General features: G+C 39.6%; 2 pseudogenes; both read left to right on the top strand.

Moving 5' to 3' along the window:
- The first annotated feature begins 3,325 nt into the window (after positions 1 to 3,325).
- LOC144586224 (protein FAM200C-like) lies at positions 3,326 to 10,790 on the top strand (annotated as a pseudogene).
- On the top strand, positions 10,732 to 11,369 carry LOC144586223 (protein FAM200C-like; annotated as a pseudogene).
- Positions 11,370 to 13,012: the final 1,643 nt, after the last annotated feature.

The raw sequence follows: 13,012 nt of genomic DNA, 5'->3' as shown, positions 1-13,012 counted from the left end.
TGATCTTGGTTTTTTTTTTTTTTAATATTGAGCTTCAGACCATTTCTTGCACTCTCCTCTTTAACCCTCATTAAGAGGTTCTTTAATCCCTCCTCATTTTCTGCCATCAGAGTGGTATCATCTACATATCTGAGATTATTGATATTTCTTCTGGCAATCTTAATTCCAGTTTGGGATTCATCCCGTCCTGCCTTTCACATGATGTATTCTGCATAGAAGTTAAATAAGCCGGGGGACAATATACAGCTTTGTTGTACTCCTTTCCCAATTTTGAACCAATCAGTTGTTCCATATCCAATCCATACTGTTGATTCCTGTGCCACGTATAGGTTTCTCAGGAGATCAATAAGGTGGTCAGGCACTCCCATTTCTTTAAGAACTTTCCATAGTTTGTTGTGGTCCACACATTCAAAGGCTTTTGCATAGTCAATGAAACAGAAGTAGATTTTCTTCTGGAACTTTTTGACTTTCTCCATAATCCAGCGCATGTTAGCAATTTGGTCTCGAGTTCCTCTGCCCCTTCGAAATCCAGCTTGTACTTCTGGGAGTTCTCGGTCCACGTACTGCTGAAACCTACCTTGTAGAGTGCAACTGTATGGTAGTTGGAGCATTCTTTGGCACTGCCCTTCTTTGGGTTTGGGGTGTAGACTAATCTTTTCCAATCCTCTGGCCACTGCTGAGTTTTCCAAACTCACTGGCATATTGAGTGTAGCACCTCAACAGTGTAATCTTTTAAGTTTTTAAATAGTTTCACTGGAATGCCATCACCTCCACTGGCCTTGTTGTTACTGTGCTTTCTAAGACCCATTTGACTTCACTCTCCAGGATGTCTGGCTCAAGGTCAGCAACCACACTACGTATCTGGGTTTTCCAGGACATCCAGATCTTTCTGGTATAATTCTTCGGTGTATTCTTGCCACCTTTTCTTGATGTCTCCTGTGAGGTCCCTACCATTTTTGTTCTTTATCATGTCCATCTTTGCACAAAATGTTCCTTTCAATATCTCCAATTTTCTTGAACAGATCTCTGGTTTTTCCTTTATATTCTTTTCCTCTATTTCTTTGCACTGTTCGTTTAAGAAGGCCCTCTTGTCTCTCCTTCATATTATTTGGAAGTCTGCCTTCAGTTTTCTGTAACTTTCTGTATCTTCCTTGCATTTTGTTTCCCTTTTCTTCTCTGCTATTTGTAAGTCCTCGTTGGACAGTCCCTTTGCTTTCCTGCATTTCCTTTTCTTTGCGATGGTTTTTGTTGCTGCCTCCTGTACAATGTTACAAGCCTCCATCCATAGTTCTTCAGGCACTCTGTCCACCAAATCTAGTTACTTAAATCTGTTCTTCACTTCCACTGTGTATTCATAAGGGATTTGGTTTAGATTATACCTGAGTAACCCAGTGCTTTTTCCTACCTTCTTCAGTTGAATTTTGCTATAAGAAGCCGATGATCAGAGCCAGAATCAGCTCCAGGTGTTGTGTAGGCCTGTTGAATCACTAGGGATTTTGTAGTTCAGCTGCTCCAGAAGTTCCTCTGATTCGATGGCTCTACTCTTTTTGTGACTTACTAATGGATCCCAGCTAGTGCATTGGTTTAAAATTCAAGTAAGAAGTGACCAACCTGACCTCTGTGGAGTCAGAATTCCCTAGCAAGGAAAAGACCACATTTTGTTGTTATCTTTGGTGTTGGGAGATACTGATCACATATTATTGTCTGCCTCATTCAGGAGGAGGAAGTAGTCTGTCAGGTATTCTGATCATTGATCTTTATATCAATAGGCTACCCAAGGAGCTGGTATCACAGGATATTTCTTGCCTATCCTGATTTGCTTGCCATCCTTTTCTGTTTTCTGTGGCAGATTTAGGCTGCAATCATATCTGAAATTGAGAATAATTGCCGAGTCAGGCAATTAAATATCTACAGCACTGTAGTCTTTGTTATTTAGGTCCAGTATTATATACACTAAAAGCCACGGTTACATCCATCATCTAAAACACCAATATTGTTTTGTATTATGCTAATTTAATAACAAATGGCATTATATATATCTGAAAAGAATTTCAGTCAAAGGGTACATTACTCTACAAATTACATAAATATTTAATGTTTGCCATGTGTACACTATTGCTAGATTGTTTTGCTGTGATTTAGATTTTTCTGAGCTCCTGAGGACGTCATAATGCCCATTATCAGCGTGAAACATAAGAAGCAGTTGTACTGTGCTGAAAGCCACAGAGATACAGATTTTTTTATTTCAGATCACTGTTGTTCTCTTCAATCTTGAAAATAACTGTGGCATTCAGCTCTGCTCTCACCTGTCCATCACAGTTGGGCAGGGAAACCTCAGCCAATGAGAGGACGGAGGGTGGTGCAGAAGTGGGTGGAGCTGGGTTATATAAGGTGTGTGTGAGATGTGAGTGGAGATCAGATCAGTTTGAGCGATGAGTGATTAGAGAGATTGATAGAGAGAGTGAGAAAGAGCCTGTCAGTGAGCGAAAAGTCTATGTGAGCTAGTGTCTGAGAAACAGTGATTGACTAATTGATTTTATACCTGTGATTCACCCTTTTATTTTGTGTAATCAATAAACATATTATTTGTTTGAAAGAAAAACTTGTCCTTTTGATTTTAAGGATAGGTTGGTGGCAGCAGTTTTGGTGAGAGGTAGTGAGCACTCTTATAGGCCTGGACTGGAAGAGGCTTGAGAGTGGCCTGCTATAAATAAATTGGTGTCCAGCGTGTGGGATACGAAGTGGTCCAGTAAAGCCTTGTACTGGAAAGGTGCCCAGAGTAGGGTATTTTAGTCAGGGACGTCTGAGTGGACGCGTGGGTAACCTCCTAGGACTTGTCTCATGGGGTGAAAGTCTAATAGGAGGGTGCTGAAGCTCAGATTGGGGACTAAGATAGGGAGGCTCTGTAGAAACCATTTCTGGGAGAGAGTTGCCCAAAGCAGAAATCTGTGGCAGTTTGGCTAGCTTGTCCTGAGTTCAAGGAGGAACTCTGAGGAGACAAAAGTGGAGTCAAGGGCAGATAAGCTGAGGGGACTCAAGACAGCTAAACCTAGGACAGGGTAAAGCTGTGGGCTTGAGTGATTTTGTTGCCTGAGGCAGAGAGAGAAGTTCTGTCTGTGGCGGGAGGCCTAGCTGGAGACAGAGGCCTAGACATTGTAGCTAGATTACCAGTGCTGGTGAAGCAGCAACTTAATAACACAGACTATCACTGACAGAAGGGAAAAAGTGTACTTTTTAAATCGAGGCTTGTAAATTGGATCAGAAGCCTGAGGAAAGGAAAATGCCTTTGACTAGGGGAAAGAAAACTGAGCAGGTGCCTTGTGTAATGGCAGCTGGGTCAGATGAGAAAAATGGAGATTTTGAGGAAGGTTTTACCTCAGATCGGGAGAGAGAAAACTCCTCAAAGGAAGACCCAACAGAACTCAGAAAGTTGGAATTGGGTCAAGCACACGAATATACGTAGGTTGAAGGAGCTAGAAATGAAGGCCAAGGCTGAGGAAAGGGCCTTAGAGATGGAGGAAAGAATGAGGCAGAGAGAAATGGAGGCCCAATTAGAGAAAGAGAGAATGGCTTTTGAGCTTAGGAGACTAGAGCTGGCAGCTCAGGCCAACAATAATAATAACAACACTGGCAGAGATGATTCTGAGGAAAGACAGTTGACAAAAGTAGATCTAAAGAAATTCCCTGTCTTTAGAAAAAGAGATGATCCAGAATAATTTTTGGTGATGTTTGAAAGAGCATGAGAAGATTTCTCTGTGAGGGATTCTGAAAGAATGATAGTGTTGAGATCCCAAATTAGTGGAGGCCTGGCAGAAATCTATGTGGAGATGCCTATCGAATTAATTAAAGATTATGATGAGTTCAAAAAGTTAGTGTTTGCCAGGTATGGCATAAATTCAGAACAGTTGAGACAGAAATTCAGGTCTCTGACCAAGAAACCTGATGAATCTTACTCACAATTAGGGGCAAACTTGTCCAGATATTTAGACGGCTGGTACAGGAAAAAGCTGAGACAGTAGAAGACCTTAAAAATATTTTTGGATTGGAACAGTTCTATTCTCTCTTGCCTGGAGATCTGAAATTTTTGGTCAAGGACAAGAAACCAAGAAATTTGAGAGAGGCAGGGGAGTTTGCTGATTTTATTTCCCAGATCAGAAAACCAAGTGGTTATGAGGGAAAGGTTGTGAGAAAAGTGTGGGAAGACTCCAACAAATACCCCAGAGGACAATTTAAGAACCAGCAGAAGGTTGGGGGCCATTTTGTGGGCAAGTCCTCAGACCAGAACCAAGCCAGAGGCCAAAATTTGGAGGGAAAAGGAGGTAAAAGTGCTGGGAATGATCAATGGAACATTAGAACTTGTTTTAGGTGTAATGAAAAGGGCCATATTGCATCCCAGTGTGGTAGAAATAGAGAATCTGTACCACAAAAAGTAAATTTAGGTAAGCCTAAGGCAGTATACTGTGTGCAACAAGAGCAGGACAATCCACCAAGGGAGGAGTCAGTCGCCATGGCAACACAAGCTGAACTTTCTACACAAGCTGATAATATTGAACCTGATTTCCCTTTGGTGGAAATTAGACATTGCTTTTTAATTAAAACAAACCAAGAATTATTTCAAACGGCTGAGGAACATATTTATATCTTTAATAATAAATACATGGCTTTGAAGGACTCATGTTTACAAGTCACTCTATGTCACCCTGATATAATACCTCAGAAATACATCTTAAAAGGGGAAAATATGTTTGTGACGGGAATTGGTGAAAAAGCAGTCAGTTTGCCTGTGGCTGAGGTAAATCTTAGGTACCAGGAATGGGAAGGACCTTGGAGAATTGGGATTTCTTCACAGGTTCCAGCAGCGGTTTTAATTGGCAATGACCTCTCTGAACATGTGAAGAGGGTTTTAGTTTTGACACGTTCCCTACAAGATAAAGCAGAGGCAGCTGAGGAAGGGAGTGAAAATCAGAGGCAGGGAATACCTGACAATGCTAACGCAGCTGAGATATTTCCTCTTAATATTTCCCAAAGCAATACGTTCAGTCAAGAACAGAAATCAGATTCCACCCTGAAACAATGCTTTGAAAGTGTATCTGAAGCAAAATTAACCCCTGAAAGACCTGAGAGGTTCCACCTTGAACAGGGCTTATTGTACTGAGAGTCTCTAAGGAACCCCAAGAAAGGGGGGGACAGTCTTCAAAAACAGTTAGTGGTTCCTTTAAAATATCGCTAGCAAATATTAGAAAGGGGACACTGAGATATATTTTCTGCTCATCTAGGCATTAATAAAACCAAGCAAAGAATATCACAGAATTTCTACTGGCCTGAGATGGGAAGGCAGATTAAAACTTTTTGTCAGAGTTGTGATGTTTGCCAAAGACAGGGCAATAGTAATGATAAAACAAAAGCGAAACTATGCCCTTTACCAGTGATTTCTACCCCATTCCAACGTATTGGCGTGGATATTATAGGACCATTGCCTAAAATCACCCAAAGGGGGAACAGATTTTTCTGACCATTGTGGACCATGCCACATGATACCCTGAGGCCATTCCTCTGAGGAATATTGAGACTCATACTGTGGCTGATGCCCTGCTGAGTTATATAAGTTGAATGGGCTTCGCGTCAGAAATAGTAACTGACCTAGGGACATCTTTTACTTCAAAACTCATGCAGAGACTATGGCATGTATGTGGGATCAAACATTTAAATACTTCCCCATATCACCCGCAAACTAACGGGCTCACAGAGAGATTTAATGGTACCCTGATGCGCATGATTAGAGCCTATTCTGCTGAGAACCCTTACAATTGGGATCAGAGAATACAACTTCTGTTATATGCATATAGGTCTGTACCCCAAGACAGTACAGGATTTAGTCCTTTTGAACTGCTGTTTGGGAGGAAAGTGAGAGGACCCCTTGACTTAATTAGACAAAGTTGGGAGAAGATACCAGAGTCTGATCCTGAAATGTAATATCGTATTTAGACAACTTGATGAACACTTTGAAAAGAAATCTAGAGATAGCTGCTGAGAATTTACAAGGGCAGAAAAATAAGCAAGAAGTATGGTACAACAGGAAAGCCAGGGAAAGAAGTTTTAATCCTGGAGATGAGGTGCTGGTGCTAAGACCTCTCAAAGGGAACAAGTTACAATTAAATTGGGCAGGACCATTTAGATTTATTGCCAAAATGAATGACCTTAATTATGTCATTAAGGAAGATGGAGAACCAGGCAGGAGGGTGGTTCATGTTAATATGATAAAACCATATTATAGGGAAGAAAACAGAGTGTTGTTTGCTATGAAAGAAGCTGACAATGAGAAACATGACTTACCCTATTGGGAAGGAAGGGGAAAAACAATATACAACCCTGAAGATGTCAGAATCAGCCCTGTACTTTCCTATGAGCAACAGTGTGAATTGATGACCTTGATTACCAAGTACCGACAGGTTTTCTCCAGCAAACCTGGGTTAGCCAAGGGAGTGGTGCACAAGATTGATACTGGAGATGAACCCCCACAATCAGTTACTCCATATAGAGTCACTGGGCCATATGTTGAGAAGGTGCGCAAGGAGCTAGATGATATGATGAAAGAAAACATCATTGTTCCGTCATCCAGCCCTTGGTCTGCTCCTATAGTCTTGGTCGACAAACCAGATGGCAATGTTCGATTTTGTGTAGATTATAGGAAGCTGAATCATGTCACCAAGCCAGATGCATATCCTATGCCCAGATTAGACAACCTAATAGAGACAATAGGGGGATGTCAATATATTTCCTGCCTAGACCTAATGAAAGGATTCTGGCAAGTGAGAATTGACCCCAAAGACCAGGAGAAAACAGCTTTTTGTAGTCCTTTTGGTCTATATGAGTTCCGTGTTTTGAGTTTTGGTCTAAGAAACTCACCGGCAACTTTCCAAAGACTTATGGACCAAACTTTACAGGGACTTAGCGATTTCACAGTGGCTTATATTGACGACATAGGTATTTTTAGCCACACCTGGAGAGATCACCTTTGTCACCTAGAAACAGTGCTGCAAAGACTAACAGCAGCTGGGCTAACAGTGAAAGCGAGCAAATGCCAGCTGGGTAGCCCTGAATTGAAGTATTTAGGTCATGTAGTAGGGGGAGGTAGGATTAAACCCCTGGAAGCTAAAGTAGAAGCTATAAGTAACTGGCCTAGAAGAAAGTTAGATCATTTCTTGGGCTGGTAGGCTATTATAGGAGATTTATTCCTAGGTTCAACGAGTTAGCAGCTCCTTTGACTGACTTAACATGCAAGAAGAGTGCTGACTGTATCCAGTGGTCCAGCAACTGCGAGGAGGTGTTTGGGAAGCTGAAGGAGGCGTTGATAACCAACCCAGTCTTGAGAGCTCCTGATTTCCAGCGCGAGTTTACCATCTTTACCGATGCGCCCAACTCCAGGTTAGGTGCCGTGGTGTGCCAGAGTGACGATGGCGGAGACCTTCATCCAGTGGCGTACCTGAGTAAGAAGCTGCATGGAGGCGAGAGACATCTGTCCACCATCAAGAAAGAGTGCCTTGCGATTGTGTATGCGGTGCAGAAACTTAAGCCGTACATCTGGGGAAGGCATTTTGTCCTGTGTACTGGCCATTCCCCACTATTGTGGTTAAGGACTATTAAAGCTAACAACAACAAGCTGATGAGGTGGGCTTTGCTTCTACAGGACTTTGATTTCGAGGTTCGAGTGATTAAAGGGACTCAGAACTGTGCTGCAGATGCCCTCTCTAGAAGACCAGACGACTGAAGAAGGAAAATGGACTCTTAGAATGGTTAAAGTATTTAAAAGGTTGTTGTAAATGTACCTACTGATATATGTTATTTGTTGTATATGCATATGAAAGTGAATGTAAGTATAATTTTCATGTTAGAGTCTAATATTAAGTGTATGCATGAATGATCGTGGAAAATGTTAATGAATGTATGAGTATGACTTGCAAGTAAGATGTTTAATGTTTATGGAAATGTTTATTAAATGTAATATTGTTATTGGGTTAAATGTATTATTGTATTGCTCCTCGTTGTTTATGAGAGGAAAGCACTTTAGCTTTCCCCCATAAAACAACTTGTTAAGGGGGGAGATATTGTGGCATTCAGTTCTGCTCTCACCTGTCCATCACAGCTGGGCAGGGAAACCTCAGCCAATAAGAGGATGGAGAGTGGTGCAGAAGTGGGAGGAGCTGGGTTATATAAGGTGTGTGTGAGGTGTGAGTGGAGATCAGATCAGTTTGAGAGATGAGTGATTAGAGAGATTGATAGAGAGAGTGAGAAAGAGCCTGTCAGTGAGGGAAAAGTCTGTGTGAGCTAGTGTCTGAGAAACAGTGATTGACTAATTGATTTTACACCTGTGATTCACCATTTTATTTTGTGTAATCAATAAACATATTATTTGTTTGAAAGAAACACTTGTCCTTTTGATTTTAAGGATAGGTTGGTGGCAGGATTTTTGGTGAGAGGTAGTGAGCATTCTTATAGGCCTGGATTGGAAGAGGCTTGAGAGTGGCCTGCTACAATAACCGAAGCAGAAGTCTCTTTGGAGAGTATCCAGGGAAGTGCTTGTACATGGTGAGGCTTCCAGTTTCTTCCTCACAGCCACACTATATTGCATACAATTTGGGAGGGTCACAAGCAGATTTTAAGGATCAAGGTACATAAGAGGGGCTGGTGAAAAAAACTTGTGTCCGTGGAAAAGCACTTGCCACTAGCAAAAGTCCACCACTGGCTTCAAGCCTTCAACATCAAACAAGAACACGAATGACAGAGTGAGCGAGAAAAGGTTAAAACACTAGCTTAATTGCCAATGTGTTAAAAATGCAATTGTATTTACCTTTAAAGAGGAATATTTTTTAAAAAAATATATATTAATTGGTTGCCAAATTTACATTACAATGTTCTACTTTAAAATCTTATCAGAACAACAGAGAAAAATCCCACCCATGATTTTACTCATTTTATTCTTCACAAATTGAGTACAATAAGTACAATTGGACAAGAAAGTTAAAAATATGCATGCACCAATAGCTATATATATCAGTTCTTCTTAACCAGCAGTGCATTCACCTCTGGGGATGTGTGAGAAAGTATTTCCAATGATACAAGTGGTAACAATTGGGTTTTTTTTTACTTCTAGATTTATAATATAAAATTTAAAGCTGTCTTTATATAAATTTGGCTTGACTGTACTATGTACACATGGTTGATGTGAGTGCATACATAATGGCAATCACGATGACCAGATTTTACGATATGATTCCCCCACTACCCACCCTACTTTTGTCACTTTTCTTGCACTCATCAGTACCACAAGAAATTGCTCAAAATGTGCACTTTGTTGTGCACAAATGTTCATGAAGCAAGCGCACAAACAAATGCCAATTTTCTTTGCTTTCAGCAAGAATTATAATTAATTTTAGTTTACACAATATTTTATAATTTATTTAAAATGTGTAGTTAAAATAATGTTTGAATATTAATTTATTATTTGTAGTAACCCTTGCCATGTCAAAAAACACCAATGGAAAGACAATTATGTTGCTTACAGAATCCCTTGTACAACAGAGAAAGACAGTACCCAACAACCACAGTGCATTTTATGTTGCAAGATAGTTTCAAACTCCTATCTTAAACCATTGAAATTGTTAGAACATTTCAACGAGCAGCATGATGGTGACACTGCAGGACATACACTTAATATCTTGAAGTCTCAGAAGGCACAATTTTATACCGGCAGTACTATCACAAAACTTGACTTTGTGGCAGCTCAGAAGCCTTTCTTAGAAGCTTCTTATCAAGTGGCATATCTGTGTGCTGGTGGGGAATTGATAGAACCATCTGCATTAGAAATTTTAAAAATTGTATTAGGTTCTAAAGCACATAAGAAAATTCAGCAGATTCCACTATCAAATTATATGATTCAATCGTGCATTCAAGATATCGAGATATTTTACTGCAAGTAGTTCAGGACATTAAAGCCAGTCCTCTGAAAATGAGTATTCAATTGGACAAGTCAACTGATGTTGATAATTGCAGCCAGCTGTTGGTATTTAGAAAAGGACATAAAGGAAAAGGACATTTTAGAAGAATTTTTATTTTGTGAGTGACTGGAGTTGACAGCAAAAGGAATTGATGTTTTCAATCTCATTAATGAATTTTTTTTGAAACATCAAATACCAATGGATGTAATTGGTTCAATTTGCACTGATGGTGCTCCTATGATATTAGGCAAAAAATCCAGTTTTTTGCACATATGAAGAAAGAAGTACACACTGCATGTTGCAGCATCATGCACTTGTATCAAAAACTTTGCCACAGAAGTTAAAACAACACTTAGCTACTGCAGCAAATGCAATAAATCATATCTGAGGACAGGGATTTAATCATTGTATCTTTTGTGCTTTTTATGGTACTGATCATACTGTGCTTCTTTATCACACTGACATAAGGCGGCTCTCCAAGGGAGGTATGCTAAGCAGGGTTTTTGAAATACACAAGAAAATTATTCAGTATCTTACAAACCAGAAGTGTAATTTCGTAAAAGATTTTAAAGAAGAAATGCAATATGGACACAGTTCTGACTCCAGTCCTGTGAAGATGCCAGCCACAGAGACTGGCGAAACGTCAGGAAGAACAACCTTCAGAACATGGCCTAAGAGCCCGAAAAACCCACAACAACCATTAGAAATGCAATACCTCGACTAACCTACTTAGCAAACAGCAACTCACCTGAATGAATTAAACATATCAATGCAAGAATATGGTAAGAACATAATAACAGCTACAGAAAAATTATCTACTTTTATTAAAAAAACCTAAACATTTGGATATGTCGTGTTGAAAATAGTAATTTTGCAAACTTTCCTTTGCTTGATGAAATCATTCTGGAAAATGAGAAAATCACAATTTTACCTGAACGTGTAATACATTTGCAACAACTGAGTGCATCTTTTAATGAATATTTTTTCCTCGGGATATACAGTATTGGCAAAGAGCAGAGATGGATACTGGATCCATTTCTTTTTTAATTTTCTAGATGACAGTAATTCAATAAAAGACGATCTTATTGAAATATTGGCCAATGCATATAGCATTCGAATAGAAACTGGACCTAGAACAATTCTGGTGTGCTCAGTTAGGACCATTTCCACAACTGGTGAAGGTAGCAATGCAGGCACGTCTACCATTTGCTACCACCTATCTGTGTGAAATGGGATTTTCATCACATTTGCATGTTAAAAGCCAAAACCAGAAATCACTTAAATGCAACTGATGACATATGCATATATCTTTCGAAAAAGGAACCCTGCTTTCAAAATATTATTATGAATAAACAACAACAAAATAGTTCATAAAAATTTAGACATTATTTAAATTTTATGTCAATACATATATGTGTGTCTATTTTTTTAGTAAATCTTTTTGCAGTAAATGTCATTTTCTAACAAATCAGAACACATGTTTAGAAACAAATCAGTTTAGAACACATTTTTCAAGGGGGCACAAGAATGTCATTTGAGATTCAATGGGTTGCCGACCACTCAAAATGTTAAAACCTGTCTTATTACACACAGAGAAAAATAATTTCCAGCAGGGTAGCCCTGTTAGTTTATAACATCAAACAAACCAACAAACCTGTTCTGAGACATCTTAAAGACTGTGAAAACCATGTGTAGCCCATTAAATCTTATGTGATAATACATTTGTCAGTCTTTAACCTGCTAGAGTGCTAGTTTTTACAATAAAAAATGAAATAAAACTATAGTTAGCAAAACAAAAACTAAGTCAGCAGGGTAAAAACTGTCACTAGACAAGATCTGCTGTTCTGAAGTATTGATATTACAAATAACCATGAACAGAGATATTAATTAAAAGATAATGTCAAAGGAACAGAATATATTCAGGGGATAATTGTCCCCTATTGCTAAATAAATGCCAAGGTGAAGTCCAGGCATCCATCAAAACTACACAGCAACAAAAAAGAAAGACATTTTAAATTGGAAAACATTTATCTGGGTCTGTCATAGCAGAATATCATTTTTGGTCCTAAAGGAAAATTGTAATGTTTTCCAAACACTGGTTTGATGGATATTGTCAGTGCCTTTTGGTTACAGCGTACTTTTATTGATAAGCTGGGCTTATAGAAGAGAACTTTCCTCTTTTTTTAGTATATATGTGACAAGTTAAACAAATTAATAATTGGAAAGTGTTCTTGGAAGAAACTGATAGTCATTTCAGTTTGGTTTCAGGCTGAGACAGGGTACTAAAAGAGCACTGGTCGTCAAGCAGGATGATCTCATGGGGGAGGTAGACAGGGAGAACATACCCTGTTGGTCCTCCTAGATCAGTGATTCCCAACCTTGGTTCCCCAGATGTTCTTGGACTATAGCTACCAGAAATCCTGGCCAGCACAGGTAGTGGTGAAGGCTTCTGGGAGTTTTAGTCCAAGAACATCTGGGGAGTCAATGTTGGCAGCCATTGTCCTAGATCCTTCTGCAGCCTCTGATACTGTCGACCATGTTATTCCTCAGGGATGTTAGATTGGGGGCTGTGTTCTCCCCCTGCTTCTAGGTTCTTTCTAGATCGACAATCCCAGATGATCAAGCTTGGGGATGATATCTCTACCACTTGGAGCCTCTGTTATGGACTTTCACAGATTTTTAATGATTTTTCCATTTTTCAATGATTTTTAACATCTATATGAAGCTGGTGGGAGAAGTCATTCAGAGATTTAGGATCCATTGTCACTAGTATGCTGATGACACACAGCTCTAGCTCTCCTTTCTTTCATCTGCAGGTGATGCTGTACAGGTTCTTGAGTGCTGCCTATTGTCAATAATAGACTGAGCAAGGGCCAATGAACTCCAACTGTATCCAGATAAGACAGCGATCCTACTAAGAGGATTGTCAGACCACTTAGAGGGAAACTTACCTGACATTGATGGGGTTACACTTTCCCTGAAGAATCAGGTCTGCAGCTTGAGGGTACGCTTGGACC

This window comes from Pogona vitticeps, chromosome 2 (assembly GCF_051106095.1).
Source record: "Pogona vitticeps strain Pit_001003342236 chromosome 2, PviZW2.1, whole genome shotgun sequence".
In the NCBI taxonomy this organism is placed as follows: domain Eukaryota; kingdom Metazoa; phylum Chordata; class Lepidosauria; order Squamata; family Agamidae; genus Pogona; species Pogona vitticeps.
The sequence above is the reverse complement of the archived record's forward strand: the minus strand, read 5'-3'. Positions and strand labels throughout refer to the sequence as shown.